The sequence below is a fragment of the Cataglyphis hispanica genome, chromosome 18, assembly GCF_021464435.1.
Source record: "Cataglyphis hispanica isolate Lineage 1 chromosome 18, ULB_Chis1_1.0, whole genome shotgun sequence".
Lineage (NCBI taxonomy): Eukaryota > Metazoa > Arthropoda > Insecta > Hymenoptera > Formicidae > Cataglyphis > Cataglyphis hispanica.
In genome coordinates this window covers 4416390-4429381 of record NC_065971.1, presented here as the reverse complement: position 1 = coordinate 4429381, position 12992 = coordinate 4416390, and the positions used below count along the sequence as shown (strand labels likewise).

At 37.1% G+C, this 12992-nt stretch overlaps 1 protein-coding gene across 1 annotated transcript in view; it reads right to left on the bottom strand.

Moving 5' to 3' along the window:
- The window catches only part of LOC126856274 (uncharacterized), a 41416-nt gene extending 28760 nt beyond the window's left edge, over positions 1-12656 (bottom strand). The window contains exons 1-2 of the mRNA XM_050604666.1: positions 12323-12656; positions 11956-12004 (exon numbers count right to left, since the gene is read on the bottom strand). The gene's annotated coding sequence lies outside the window, so the exon portion shown is untranslated. The remainder of the gene's footprint in view (positions 1-11955; positions 12005-12322) is intronic.
- Positions 12657-12992: the final 336 nt, after the last annotated feature.

Sequence of the window (12992 nt, the reverse complement as noted above, 5' to 3'; positions counted from 1 at the left end):
TTTTATAAATATTGTGAGTCGTTTGATGACATAAATGATACTTATAATTAGATCTTATAATAAAACTGTATTTTTCATGTTCTTTTCCATTGTTCTGTAAATAATGGATCAAACGTAGTTCGTACACACGGCGATGAAATAAGGGCAAGACGATAATAAGGATACTGTGTCATTTATAACTGCCTACTAATTTGTACCATAAACGCCGTACGCGCGCAGGTAGAGAATGAATCCTCTCGCATATGTGAGTGCGTGCGTATTTACCTGACGATGCTCGTAGCCAATCATAGTCATCATCAGGGTCGGATGTAATCGTCTAACATAGCGACGTTGTCTGACTTTTAAAATTTATTTCGAGAAAAATGGGTATAAAGATATTGTAAGATTTTTCTTTTCTAATTTTTATGTTTTTTCTAATCTATATGTATGTATGCCAGAATAAAAAAGTTATTTAAAAAAATCTAAAATCTTTGTCTGTTAAATCTCGTTCTTTGCAATTTTATATTATAATATAATATAATTTTAATATAATATTTATTATTATTATAATATAATTATTATTATTTTATATTATAATATAATATAAAATTGCAAAGAACGAGATAACACATCTCAAAAAGCATCTCAAAGAAATGTGATTATACAACTATAAAATATAAAATTTTTTTCATGTCATTTTCGATGACGAAAATATTGTAATGAAAAAATTTTTCACCTACATTAATTATTATCCTTCTTTCTAAAATTACTTTAAACAATTTTTCTAATATAATTTTGATTGTATTTAAACGATTAGTTGTACATCCCTGGTCTTAGTCGCTGATATCTCCGGCGGGTCCATTAGTAGAGAGACGGTCCTCCGTTCAGGCGCAACTACGCGCCCTTTCGAAACTGAGCGAGCGAGACTTTTCTCGTCGGACTGGAGGCAGTCGAGAGGCCCGCGCGCCAGGCGGATTTATGAATTGCCCAAATAATTTATTAAGCGTAATTTTCAATGGGGCCCAAATTGAATCTGATTTAAGTACAATGCCGCATTGTGGCTGGCAGGCCAGCCCGGCTCAGGCAGAATGCGCGCCTTGATTCGAGAGCTCGCGAGCCTAAGAGAAGGTGCTAACTAGTCTCGTGGACGACGAGACGAGCCTCTTCTCTCTCTCTCTCTCTCTCTCTCTCTCTCTCTCTCTCTCTCTTTCCTTCACCGTTCCTTCTTCGTCTCGCCTTTTTGCCCGTCTCCCTCTTTTCAGCCTTTCTCTCGCACCTTCGTCTTCTCTTTCTCCCTTCTTCTTTTTTTTTTTTATCCCTCGTACTTCTCTCTGCTCGTTGACCGCCTCGGCCGCGCGTTTGTCTTCCTTCCACACGATTCACGTTAGACGCCCGTCCGGTGGACGTCGATTTTCCACGAGTCGCGGATGACATCAGCACGAATACGCGCGGATCGAAGAATGCTTTTTGATTGGGCACCGAATGTACCTATCAATGGCTAATGAGCTAATGACCTTGGCTCGCGGATATATCGCTTAATTGGGCCCGTCGAATCGAAGACGCGCCCGCGCGCTTGGAAAATAAATAATGCACCGACTGTCTTCGATTATCGAGCGAGATCGTTCTTCGGAGCAGAGATGTCTGACGTATTTCGCGACGAGCTTTTGAGAGCGACCATTGGACGTATAAAGAACTTTATAAATGTAATGTACGATAATTGTATACGATAATATAAAAAAATCCATGACATAAATTCCCAGAGACTGTCTGCAACTTTTTACAGAATGTACCAATGTAATCTCGCTAAGCTGAGATTTCTTAACGTCACACAGTGTACAAAAATAGTCTCAGTGCATTTATAATGGAACAATAAAAATGATATAATAGTCAATCTTTGTAGACATTCGATGTAATTAAATTTGAATATTCAGGATATTCAGATTTTAATTTTCATGTTTCAGCTATTCTCCTTCGAAAGCGTAACGGTGCACCAAAATGCACATCGAACTGCATCGCGAAATGGTACATATTAGACCTCACGTATTGCGCAGACCACCCATCGCTCATGAATTGTCGGTGGTTCCGAGAATTCGATGAGCATTCACGCGGTGCTGCAAGACTCTCGATGACCGACGTCGAGCACGAGCGGGATGACTCTCGCCTGTGCCTCGGCACGTCAAACTGCATCCAGATGCAATTATTCAGCCGGATTCCGCATTATCTTTCTGCCTACTCGCTTCCTTCTCTTTAAATTTGAAGGATCAATTCTACCAATCGCGCATTATTACAATGCAAAGCGGAGAATTATATTTATACATAAATTTAAATCTCTAAAAAGTTATATTTTTTATTTGTCACAAGATAACAAATGAATTTTTATTAATAATCAATATAATATCGAATGTGCTAAAAAGATATTCTTATTCCAAAAATAAAGATTTTTGTTTGTCATGCATAATTTTCATAATGTGAAAATAGAGGAATTTAGAGAACATTTTGATAAATTATAATCAGAAAGATGTGATTTTTCAAACTTGTACTATAATTATATCATCATCAAATATTTAAATTATATTCGCTCAATCTTAAGTAAAATACTTTTCAACTTATATCGACTTTGTTGAATTAGATAAAGAATCGAAGAGCTGTTCAAAATTAAGTCTCTCTTTGCGTCAATCGTTTCAAAGTGGAATTCAATCGAGTTACGGCGAGTTAGTCTGAGAGGCATCGATCGAACAGCTCGGAGAGTCATCGGCGATCCTGCGTGTGGTGGTGCCGCATGGCTCGTGGCTCTCCGAAGGAGAGAATATGATAAAGCGAAATAGGAGGAAAAAAATGTTTGTACCCCAACAGACACATTTATGGCCCAATCAACAGTGTATTCAGACATAGTCGCACCTTCTTGCGAAGAAACGGTACAGCCACGACGGAAACTATCCTTCCTTCAGCATCTCGTCTCTCGTCGGTTTTGAAAATCACGCATGGCACCGAGTACGATAATTGTCATTAATAAAAAAAAAAACTCACAATAATAAGTATATATCGCAAATAATTTCCGTCTTGATTTATTTCTACGCGAGAATAGGTGCTTCATTGTCAGAATTATATTGTCAGAATATAATGCGTGTGATTGAAATCATATTTTTCGATGGTAGGACATAGGGATAAGAGAGGATAGTATATGGATATTCACGGTCGAGTAATCCACGAAGATCACACGCATTAAATGCCCCGAACATATCGATCATCGGCGACGTACATTTTTCAAAGCAGCTGTACCTGACGCGTTTTCGGTCCCAGAGATCAATGGACCGCCGTGAATGCGATACACATATTTCTACCCACGCACGCGTTCAAATTGTCGTCGTTGACTTCGCGATCAAAAATATTTCTCGGCAAGAATCTCTCTTCGTCTTATTTGCGTATAAAAATCTTATATTTTTAAGAGATAATAAAAGATAACAATACTAAAAATAACGATTAAAATGACTTTTTATTGCTGCAATTAAATGACAAAAAATTAGAGATTATCAGTTTTGATTGCAGCAAGTACGTAAAATAATATATAAAATGCGTTTTATAACAGAAATTTAATTTAAGTATGAGAAGATATACACAAATAAAAATTAGAAATTGGTAATAAATATTTCCTCTAAATTTTCCAGTTAAAAATAATTCAATTCACACATTCAACGAAAATTTTATTTATTATATTTATAAAAAAAGCAAAGAGAGAGAGAGAGAGAGAGAAACATACTTTATAAGTGTACTTATAAAATTCTCGACTAAATCAAAATTTAAATCTGAACTATAGACAATATAATAGTCTGAAATAATCGAAAATTTCTCAATACTATGTATTCAAACATTGAAACTGTTATAATATATATAGGATGGCTTTGTCATTTTAAATCATGAAATTAGTGTCGGCAATAGATATCGACGCGAGCCACCGGTTGGCAATAAACGCATTAAGGCATAAATCAACAGAAGCACGGAATCGTCGGTGCGGCGTATTAATCCTAATCTGCATTTTTATTCCCGAAACCACCCATATCGTATTCCCCCTTCCCTTCCCTACCCCCCGAATTTCGTGCCTCGATCCGCCGAGGTTTTCGGCGTAGCGTCGTATTTTGAAAGCACTTTAGAACCATTTAGCTGAATGCCACGGGAGTTTATGTGGTCCTCCTCTCGTAGCGCGGGGCGCACGGTCTTTGAGACTCGCTGACAAAGGGGCCACGGGACCAGGTGTCGGATTCTCCTGCACCATTACCGAACTGTATATCACTCTTCAGTGTGCGCGATACTCGTGCGTCGAGTCGGCGCCGCGAACAAGCGATACACGTACACACATATATTATACATCGGCTTAATTTGACTCATTAAGACCACTTTTATCGAGATAAATTAGTTTATACAAGATCGCGAGATCATTGATCCATTCGAGGCGCGGGAAGACGCTTCGGTTTGGTTGTGCCTGGACGACTTTTCAAGATCTCGACACCTTCGGCTCTTTCTGTCCGCTTTCGCGATCTACCTCCTTCACGATCGTAAAAAATTGTAGCATGAGACGAGATTTATTACGAGCGTCGTTACTCATACAGTTAGTCATCGTTTCTTATTAATTTGACGGGGTGCGAGATGATTTTTTTTTTTTGCGGACAGCGAGCGACGCGGGAAGCATCGTTTAACGTCGTTTGAGATCCATTGCGGTCTTTACGATTTTACGATACCTTTTCAAAAAAAAAAAAAAAGAAAAAAAATTGGAAGAGCGAGAGGAGCTTCGACACCTGCCTGGGTTGTGGGTTTGGATTGTCGGACTCAATTTCATTCTTTTCAAGAAGTCGACAATCGAACCCATTCGAGAACGAAAAGCGATACTTCGGTCGCGTCCTCTCCGTGCTTTACAACGATTTAAACAACTTCGAGTGCTGCACGGTTGTATGTGGAGCACAATAGGGCGTCACATCTTTTATAAATGGATCTTCTAGTACAATGCGATTTCTCAGCGATCGATATATCTACTGATCTATTTTCCCGATTTGCTCGGACAAAGACAGCTATTATTACAACCGCACATTTTAATAAGCTAAAGTATACATATCAAAATTAAAAATTTAGGTATAGATTGCATAAAAATATCTACAAAAATTATAATCAAGATTATCTCAGAAGAATTATACATTTAAAAAAATATCAATGTTCTTCTCTTTATAAATAGTAACAAATACATTTGTCTGTTATAAATATTATAATTATATTATTCAAAAAGTTAAAACAATAAAAAATTTATTTTATGCATATAATTTATTAAGCATATCCAACTGTTTTAAGGTTTCGATATTCGGAATATTATTTAAATGTCAAAAACCATTGAACTCTTTTGCATAGATAAGTATGAACCGGAAAGAGGTAATCAGAAACACCGTCTCTCGTATTCGCAATCGCGCATTTCGATGCTACTGGATCAGTATGTATGATCCATAAAGCGCATACAACCTCTTATACATTCAGCCTGATTCGCGCACGTATCTCCCACGCGTATAGATACACAAGCCAGGCGTGTATACCTCGACTCAGCATTCTTCGGCATTTGAATGGCTTTACGGATGAAAATCGGAAGGACCTCACGCCCTCGACAATACGGCAATCTCGAGAAGACGCAGGCAGGGAGGAAGAGAGAGCAAGAGAGAAGGAGAGGTGGATAAAAGTAACCCAAGCGATTCGTTTCGCGTCCATTGTAAACCGCTCGAAGGATCAGTTTTTGAGCGAAACGCCAGAAAAGTGGCCCCCTTTTTCGCAGCTAGGCATTCGCATAATTGCGATTTAAGAGGCACGGGACAGCTGCGGTCGCCCGACAATGGCGCAGCCACTCGAAACGGACAATCGAACAATTTGGACTCCACTGTTGTGCGGCAGTAAAAGTCGCGCGAAAGATTTTCTAGCGAAACATTGACCGCCCTGAAGCCGAACAATTTATGAGATGCAGTAACCAATATGTCAGTCATCTTATAAATTGGAATTTTAGTTAATTATTTTTATAAATTCAAATATTAAATAAGCAATATATGTTTAATTATAGCAATTTTCAATTTTGTGATGAGTACATTTAATTATATTTAATCTAAAATAAAATTTCAAACTTGTGTATCTTTTTCCAAAACATGATGTATGCATTTAAAAATATATATGCAAAATTCACGAAATAATTTACAAGTCGAAATTTATTCTAAAATGTTATTCAAGTAAAGCGACGCAGAATATTTTTATTGTTTGTAGCAAGGCTAATTGTTTCGTCCTTAATCTTTCGGATGCGCTTTACTTGAACATAAAAAAAATTTTTTTGATTCGCCAAAAGAGGAAAAAAAATATCAAATAGACACCAATATCTCAATACATACTTTTTTGTTTAATCTAATTTTATTTTTATTTTAAAATTGAATTGAAAGAGTGCGGCTCATGCAGTTACGAACGACCTAGTCAATTAAAAAGATAATCAATCTATTAAAAAAGATCTAATTTCTGTTTTTATTTTTATTCCTTTGTTTTCTTCTCTTTCTTTATTACTTTTTTTCGTGCAAATGATCACAGAAAAGAATGAAAAAAATTGACGGACTTTGAATAAATATATAATATTATTATACAAATAATAGCGTGATAACGAATATAAAAATTACCAATAGATATTTTAATATGCAGCAAGTTTCAGGAGAAAGAAAGTGAAGGAAAAAACAAATATATTTTCTACTCTCCTTGCATCTCAATATGTCATTCTTTAATCTTTATTTTAGAATAAAAATTTTTTCATAATAATGATACTATACCTTATAAATAAATATCAACTGAAAATATCACACGTGATTTACGTATCGTTTATAGTATATTGTTATTCCAAACTCTACAATTTTATATAAAAATCAACCCCATCATCATCAGGTAGATGACAAATTTTTCACGTCCGGTAGACAATCGCGTACTACGAGAAACCGAATCAAGACCAAGCACGAGACACAAGCGCCACATTTATTATCGCATGTTCCACACACGGACGTTCTTACGAACGACTCGAGCAAGCCGTCGTTCGAGAGTCATCACACGCTCAAAAGCCCACCTAGTCAATTAAGACGACAGGCAGCGGCGCTTCTTTTTCTCGCTTCCTCCTGTCTCACGATGCGGGAACGAATTGGAAAATACGCGAAGGAGAGACGAGAGGAGAGAAAGATGAAGTAGACGCTTTAGAGGGAATACCACCTAACGCTAAACACGATGCCCGAAAACACGATGTCGGCGAATAGCCCACGCGCGGATCTTCGCGGCTCCGAGCGAGATGACGTATAGCGGGCCACGTTGCGGCTTCTATTTTCGTTGTCGTTTAGAAGCCGACGGCACTCTCGACATACGCTCAATATTTAGACACCGGTCGTCTCTGTTCGCGACTGACAACGTGGTTCCCGACGACCATCTCGCTCGCTCCTAACTCGCGCGTATCCTCCTCTCATACGCCGGGTATTTAGTCCCATGCCGTTATAAATTACGTATCATTCGCTCTGGCCGAACTGACACCGCGGCACGCGCTCACGGAATGTGTGGCTGCGCATCCTCTCGCGTGCTCCTCTCTGCTTCTTTTCCTCCTTGTCTCTGTTTCGTCTCTTTCAACGCTTTTTCTGGGATCAGCATTTACGACGAAGTCGTCTTTATCTTCATTAATATTCAGAGTATTCTCCATCTATCCTTTCAATCTAAGGTACTACAGTTTCAAATGAGAGAGATGACTTCAGAGTCTTAAAGCATTAATGAGTACAAATTTTGCTTTTAGTATAAGTTTTTTCTTAAATAATGATATAAATTTAATTTGTTTTTATACGATGATATAAACATGTGAATTATGAAAATTTTAGAGATTGTTAAACAACGTAAATTTCAGTAACTCAATAATATTGTTTAGCTTTGGCTAAACTTTGATTACTTATAGAACTTTATTTCGTTGAATGGATTCGGTAGAATGGTACGTAGTGGAGGAACGTCGTTCTAATCTTAAACACATGTTTCGTGCAATGATTCCTGGAAGTGTTTCGCGGCACGTTTATATCTTTAGTTTACGATTCTTTCGGATTGTTGTATGGCCGGCGCCCCGCAATTTTAACTGCAAAGTAAAGATTCGCATCGAGACGGACAAAAAAATACCATAATAATATAGAAATAATAGTCTTTTCTCTCTTTCAAACATCAAAAATATATAACTTTTAAGCATTATTTCGTTAATATCAATTCACTTTATATAAGATAGCAAACGAAAAATAAAAGTAAAAATTTAAGAAAAATTAAATGTCTACATATTTATGGAACGGAAGAATAAATATTTTTCGAATGTATCTGAATTATGTTCAAAATTTTAAACACGTGTGCGCTCGCGTTTAAATAATCGGCGTTTTTACTAACAACTTTGACCGAGACGATAGCGTTTACGCGAAAATAAGGAAGGACGCAATGCAGCATACACGCGACGAGATATCAATTTTGCTCGCACGCCACGTCAGTGGCAGCGCCGCTAATAGACCGAAAGATTCTCATCAGTTAACTTCTCCTGGCTAGCACGCGGTTGACGGCGCAAGTGTGACACGAGTACAGTAACGCGGGAGGATGCAGGAGAGAGAAGGAAAGGTCGACGAGGGAGGGAAGAAAAAAATATATCCTCTCGTTGCTGAGATGCCAGAAGCGAGACGCATACCTCTTAATTGGAACGCTTTGCTGCGTCTAAGCGATTTGGGCGGATTTCTGAGGAAATGGGCGTTTAAGTGTGCCCTAGGACCATTTACAAGCTCAGACGCTATCGAGTATTACGACTTGGATGTGTCCGAGATCGACCGAAATCCGACCAAATCACAACGTTGGTCGGTTTCACGGAAATTACACTATAAAATGTTCATGTTATCTTTTATATATATATATATATATATATATATATATATATATTCTCCGTAATCTTATATCAAAAAATTCTGTGAAACGCGCCTTTGTTAATCAGCCAATTAACATAATTATATACCTATTATTTTGTAATAATATTTAAATATATCGTGATATTCGTAACTGCTTACACAAATTATTATTTGAATGCTATATGTACGTGAAAAACTTAATGTCCGAATAGCTAATACTTTCACTCAACGCATCGCGTTAGATATGAAGAATGCAAATCAATTTTCACGTACAATTATTTTTCGCGCATTATTAGAAGCTGTTTAAAATGGTACGAAGTCTGCGCGAGGAAGATCGCGGTCTACAATGTGTCCGTCACTTTAATGGATCTTCCGCGAGAACGACGGACGACGAGGGACACAAGAAGGAAGGAGAGCGTGAGGCGTAAAAAAAGGGGGGGGGGGAGGGGAGAGGTCTTTTAACAACCAGACTCATTAGGACCGTGCTGCTCGCTTTTTACAACGGGACATTTGTAAGCAATACAGACTTCAAAAAACAAACGCTCCTGTCGCAGCGCTGCCGCTGCCGTTGCTGCGACTGCTGGCTACGTCGTGATTGCTCTCTTTTCGCCACATTTGCTTTCTCTCTCTCTCTCTCTCTCTCTCTCTCTCTCTCTCTCTCCTCGTTTCGTTCCCCGTGCCCTGCTTTTTTTTTTATTTCGTGCCTGGTCCACGACTAAGGGTGTCTGGCAGAATTTAAATTGCGAAACGAACGTCGGTCGCAAGAAAACCAGAAGTTCCTTTCGAAAGCTCCGTTCTCTCTCTCCGTCTCTCTATCTCTTTTTCCTTTTCCTTTCCTCGTTTCTTTTTTTTCATTTTTTTTTTCACGACTCGTTTGCTTATTCGCACACCACCTTCGCCTTGTACGCTCGCGCGTCTCCGGCTGCATAAAAAAAATTTTTTGTCATCGCATGCTCATTAAGATATCGGCGATTATGATATTATCGTTTTGGGCCTTATTCATGCAGCGGTTTATATCAACGATATCAGAGTTAATTTTCCGTGGCGCAGCCTGACAAAGTCGTAACGCAGTAAAATATCGAAACTTATCGCCGCGAAGCGAGATAAACGGCTGATAACAGCTGATTCGCACTGACGCTCGGCTAACCGTCCGTGCATTTCCATTTATACACATAATCAATTCGTGTCGCTCGCAGTCAGTTATTTAGTACCCCGCGAGATTATCAAATTTGCGAATTTGTGTTCATGTGTCGTTTATTTTATAAACAGTTTTGTACCTGCGACTAAATTTCGGGAAATTTAATAACTCATTTTATTATTTGTGATGATTTATACACACAAGCATTATAATTGCAATAATTCTTATTGTCTATTTATGTGAAACGAAGCAAAACTTTGACGTGAAAAAATTATTCTCTCTCATTATCCAAAGAGATAAATTGCATATAGATTATATTATTATAAGAATTATTAATCGCAATCTGCTTGTTTGCAAAATTTTACAAAATGGCATCTCTTAATCATTGTGTAGGCAAATATAAAAATTGATGAACTATTTCAAGATGTAAACGTAGAGTTAAGAAAAGAAAACGGAGATGAAGGAACGAAGGAAAACCATTTCGCGCCGGCACGTTCGAACTCAACCGGTCTATAATTAAGAAGGAAATAACGAGGAACTTGTCGAACGCGAGTGTAATCATTACGAATGCACACGAAACACATGTTTCTCTCGAGCAACACTTCCTGTCGTTAAATGGCGGCGTAACTACTCACATTTATGCGGATCCCTTTGCTACCAGCCCTTTCTCCACCTTCCCGTTTATGTGTGTGACGAGAGAGAATTAGCGGAAGGCGTGGCGATTTTAAATTAACGTTTACTTTAACCGAGCCTTGATTGGACTGAAAATGCTGTGAGAAATATTATTAAATATTATAAAAAAATATTATTATTAAGCAATTTTTTTCAAACCTCAGAAAAATTATTTTTGCTCTGACAAAAGTCGATCTAAAGCTTGCACAAAATTTTCTTCGAGATCTTGATATTTATCTGCTTGTTATTTTACAGTTATTGAAATTTATATTATAATCACATAGATATATGTGACTGTTTTTACTTCAATTATATTACATACAATTATATTGCTGTAAATTAAAGCGGAGATGTACACGCGTCATATCATCTTGTATTATACATTCTATTTTTTTCTAATTAGTGCAAGTTTATTGCATCACGAGTGCAACGGTAAGAGGAATTTCGATGAAGAATAACTCGCGAGTACCGGTGAAAAAAAAAAAAAAAAGATACGAACGAGCCTACGGAGACACACAGCGAACATTCATCTCGAAAACGTTCCAGCTAAACATAGTCGTCAGAACGAGTCTGGGGGATGCATTTTACGATCTCGCGTACGCGAGTACATTGTATACCGATAAAAAAATAAAAGACATTTTTCAAAGTCCCAGGAAGGCATGACTGACGATCTCACACGTGCGAGCACAAACGTGCATCGAATATCGAATGCAGTCACCGCGAAATTGAGAAAGTGGTTCATCAAGTCTCTTTTCGAAACGCACTCAGCCTTTTTACGCGCTAATTGCGACGACTTATCGCAATTTACGAGATGACGAGCCATGAAATCCAAGAAACCCGATAGCTTGTGGCGAATGTTGCTTGATTACATTTGCGCAAAAGACGTTTGTCGACTCGGTCATTAATGTTGGATAATTGCTCGATAAACGATTAATACGTATCACGGATCGAATTTATCTTCAAGGATCTCTTATCTTCAACTCTTTGATTCGTTTCAATTTTTGTGCTTTCTCCAGTGAAATTTTCCTATCTCTTGTATATCGTATATACATGTATGGATAAATCTTTTTTTAAGAAAAGTAAAAGTAATGCCAAGTATATAAAAAAAATACTCACACTTGTATGCAATAAACACAAGTTTAAAAAAAAAAAAAATTAGGACCTATTTGTGTGTGTGTGTGTGTATTTAGTGGACTCTTTTACTATAAAATAAAAGTTGTCACTCACCGGTCGATGCGCAGCAGCGAAATGTATTACTTTGAAACTACGTTGAAATCTGTAACAATTAAAGATAAGATTTCAATTATAACAGCGTCTAAAATAATTATTTTAAATATATATTTTAAACAATTATTTTTGTGTACGTATCGAGTAAGGAATTCGATGTAACAAGTAAAGAAAGAAATATTTAATAGAATAATTTTATATAATTTTCGCGCGAAGGGAATATTTCTGCTTTATAAGTTTTTATATGAAATGTAAAAGATTTTTTCTTTAATTCTTTTTTACATCATCTAAATAAGCAAACTAATTAAACGGGAATAGACGCGGACGGTTAATAAAAAAATATTAAACAAAAAAAAAAATTTCTTACGCTTAGTTGCTCCGCCGTCGCCTGATGCCTCCTAAGCCTCCTCCTCCTCCTCCTCTCAGGTTGTCAGGATTTCTTTTCAAGTTCATTGCATTCGCGCATTGCATTATTTCACGAGAATACTGTTAATAATAATTAATAACAATTGTGCGATAATCACTTCCGCGATAATCCGCGGCACTCTGAAAATTTTGGTATGAAAAGGATCGCGCGGCACTTTGCACGGCACTCCCGAATTAAGGCGAAAAGCGATATCGATCGAAAATATTCAAAAACCGTTTTGGGTACTTAGCTTCCCCTTCAGGAAAAACCTTCCGGGTACTAAGCCCTCCCACCAACGTCAAGGTGTACCCATGGGAGGGTAATATTATATAAAATATTATGTAATATAATATAATTTATAAATTATTTAATTAAGAGTAACGGAACGCGACCAATTGCCGGACAGTGCTTCTTTTCTTTGGAGTATATATCTATAATACAAATATAATAATAAATATTTTAATATTTATATAAAATGACCAACAAATTCTGGAAAAATTTATATAAAAAGTTTCTGTTCCATGACGAAAATATTTATATAGATTAATCTCATATTATTTTATTTTTGTTTCAAGTAAAATAAAATTATCGATGAGTATACAAATAAATAAACTGTGAGAAATAATAATTT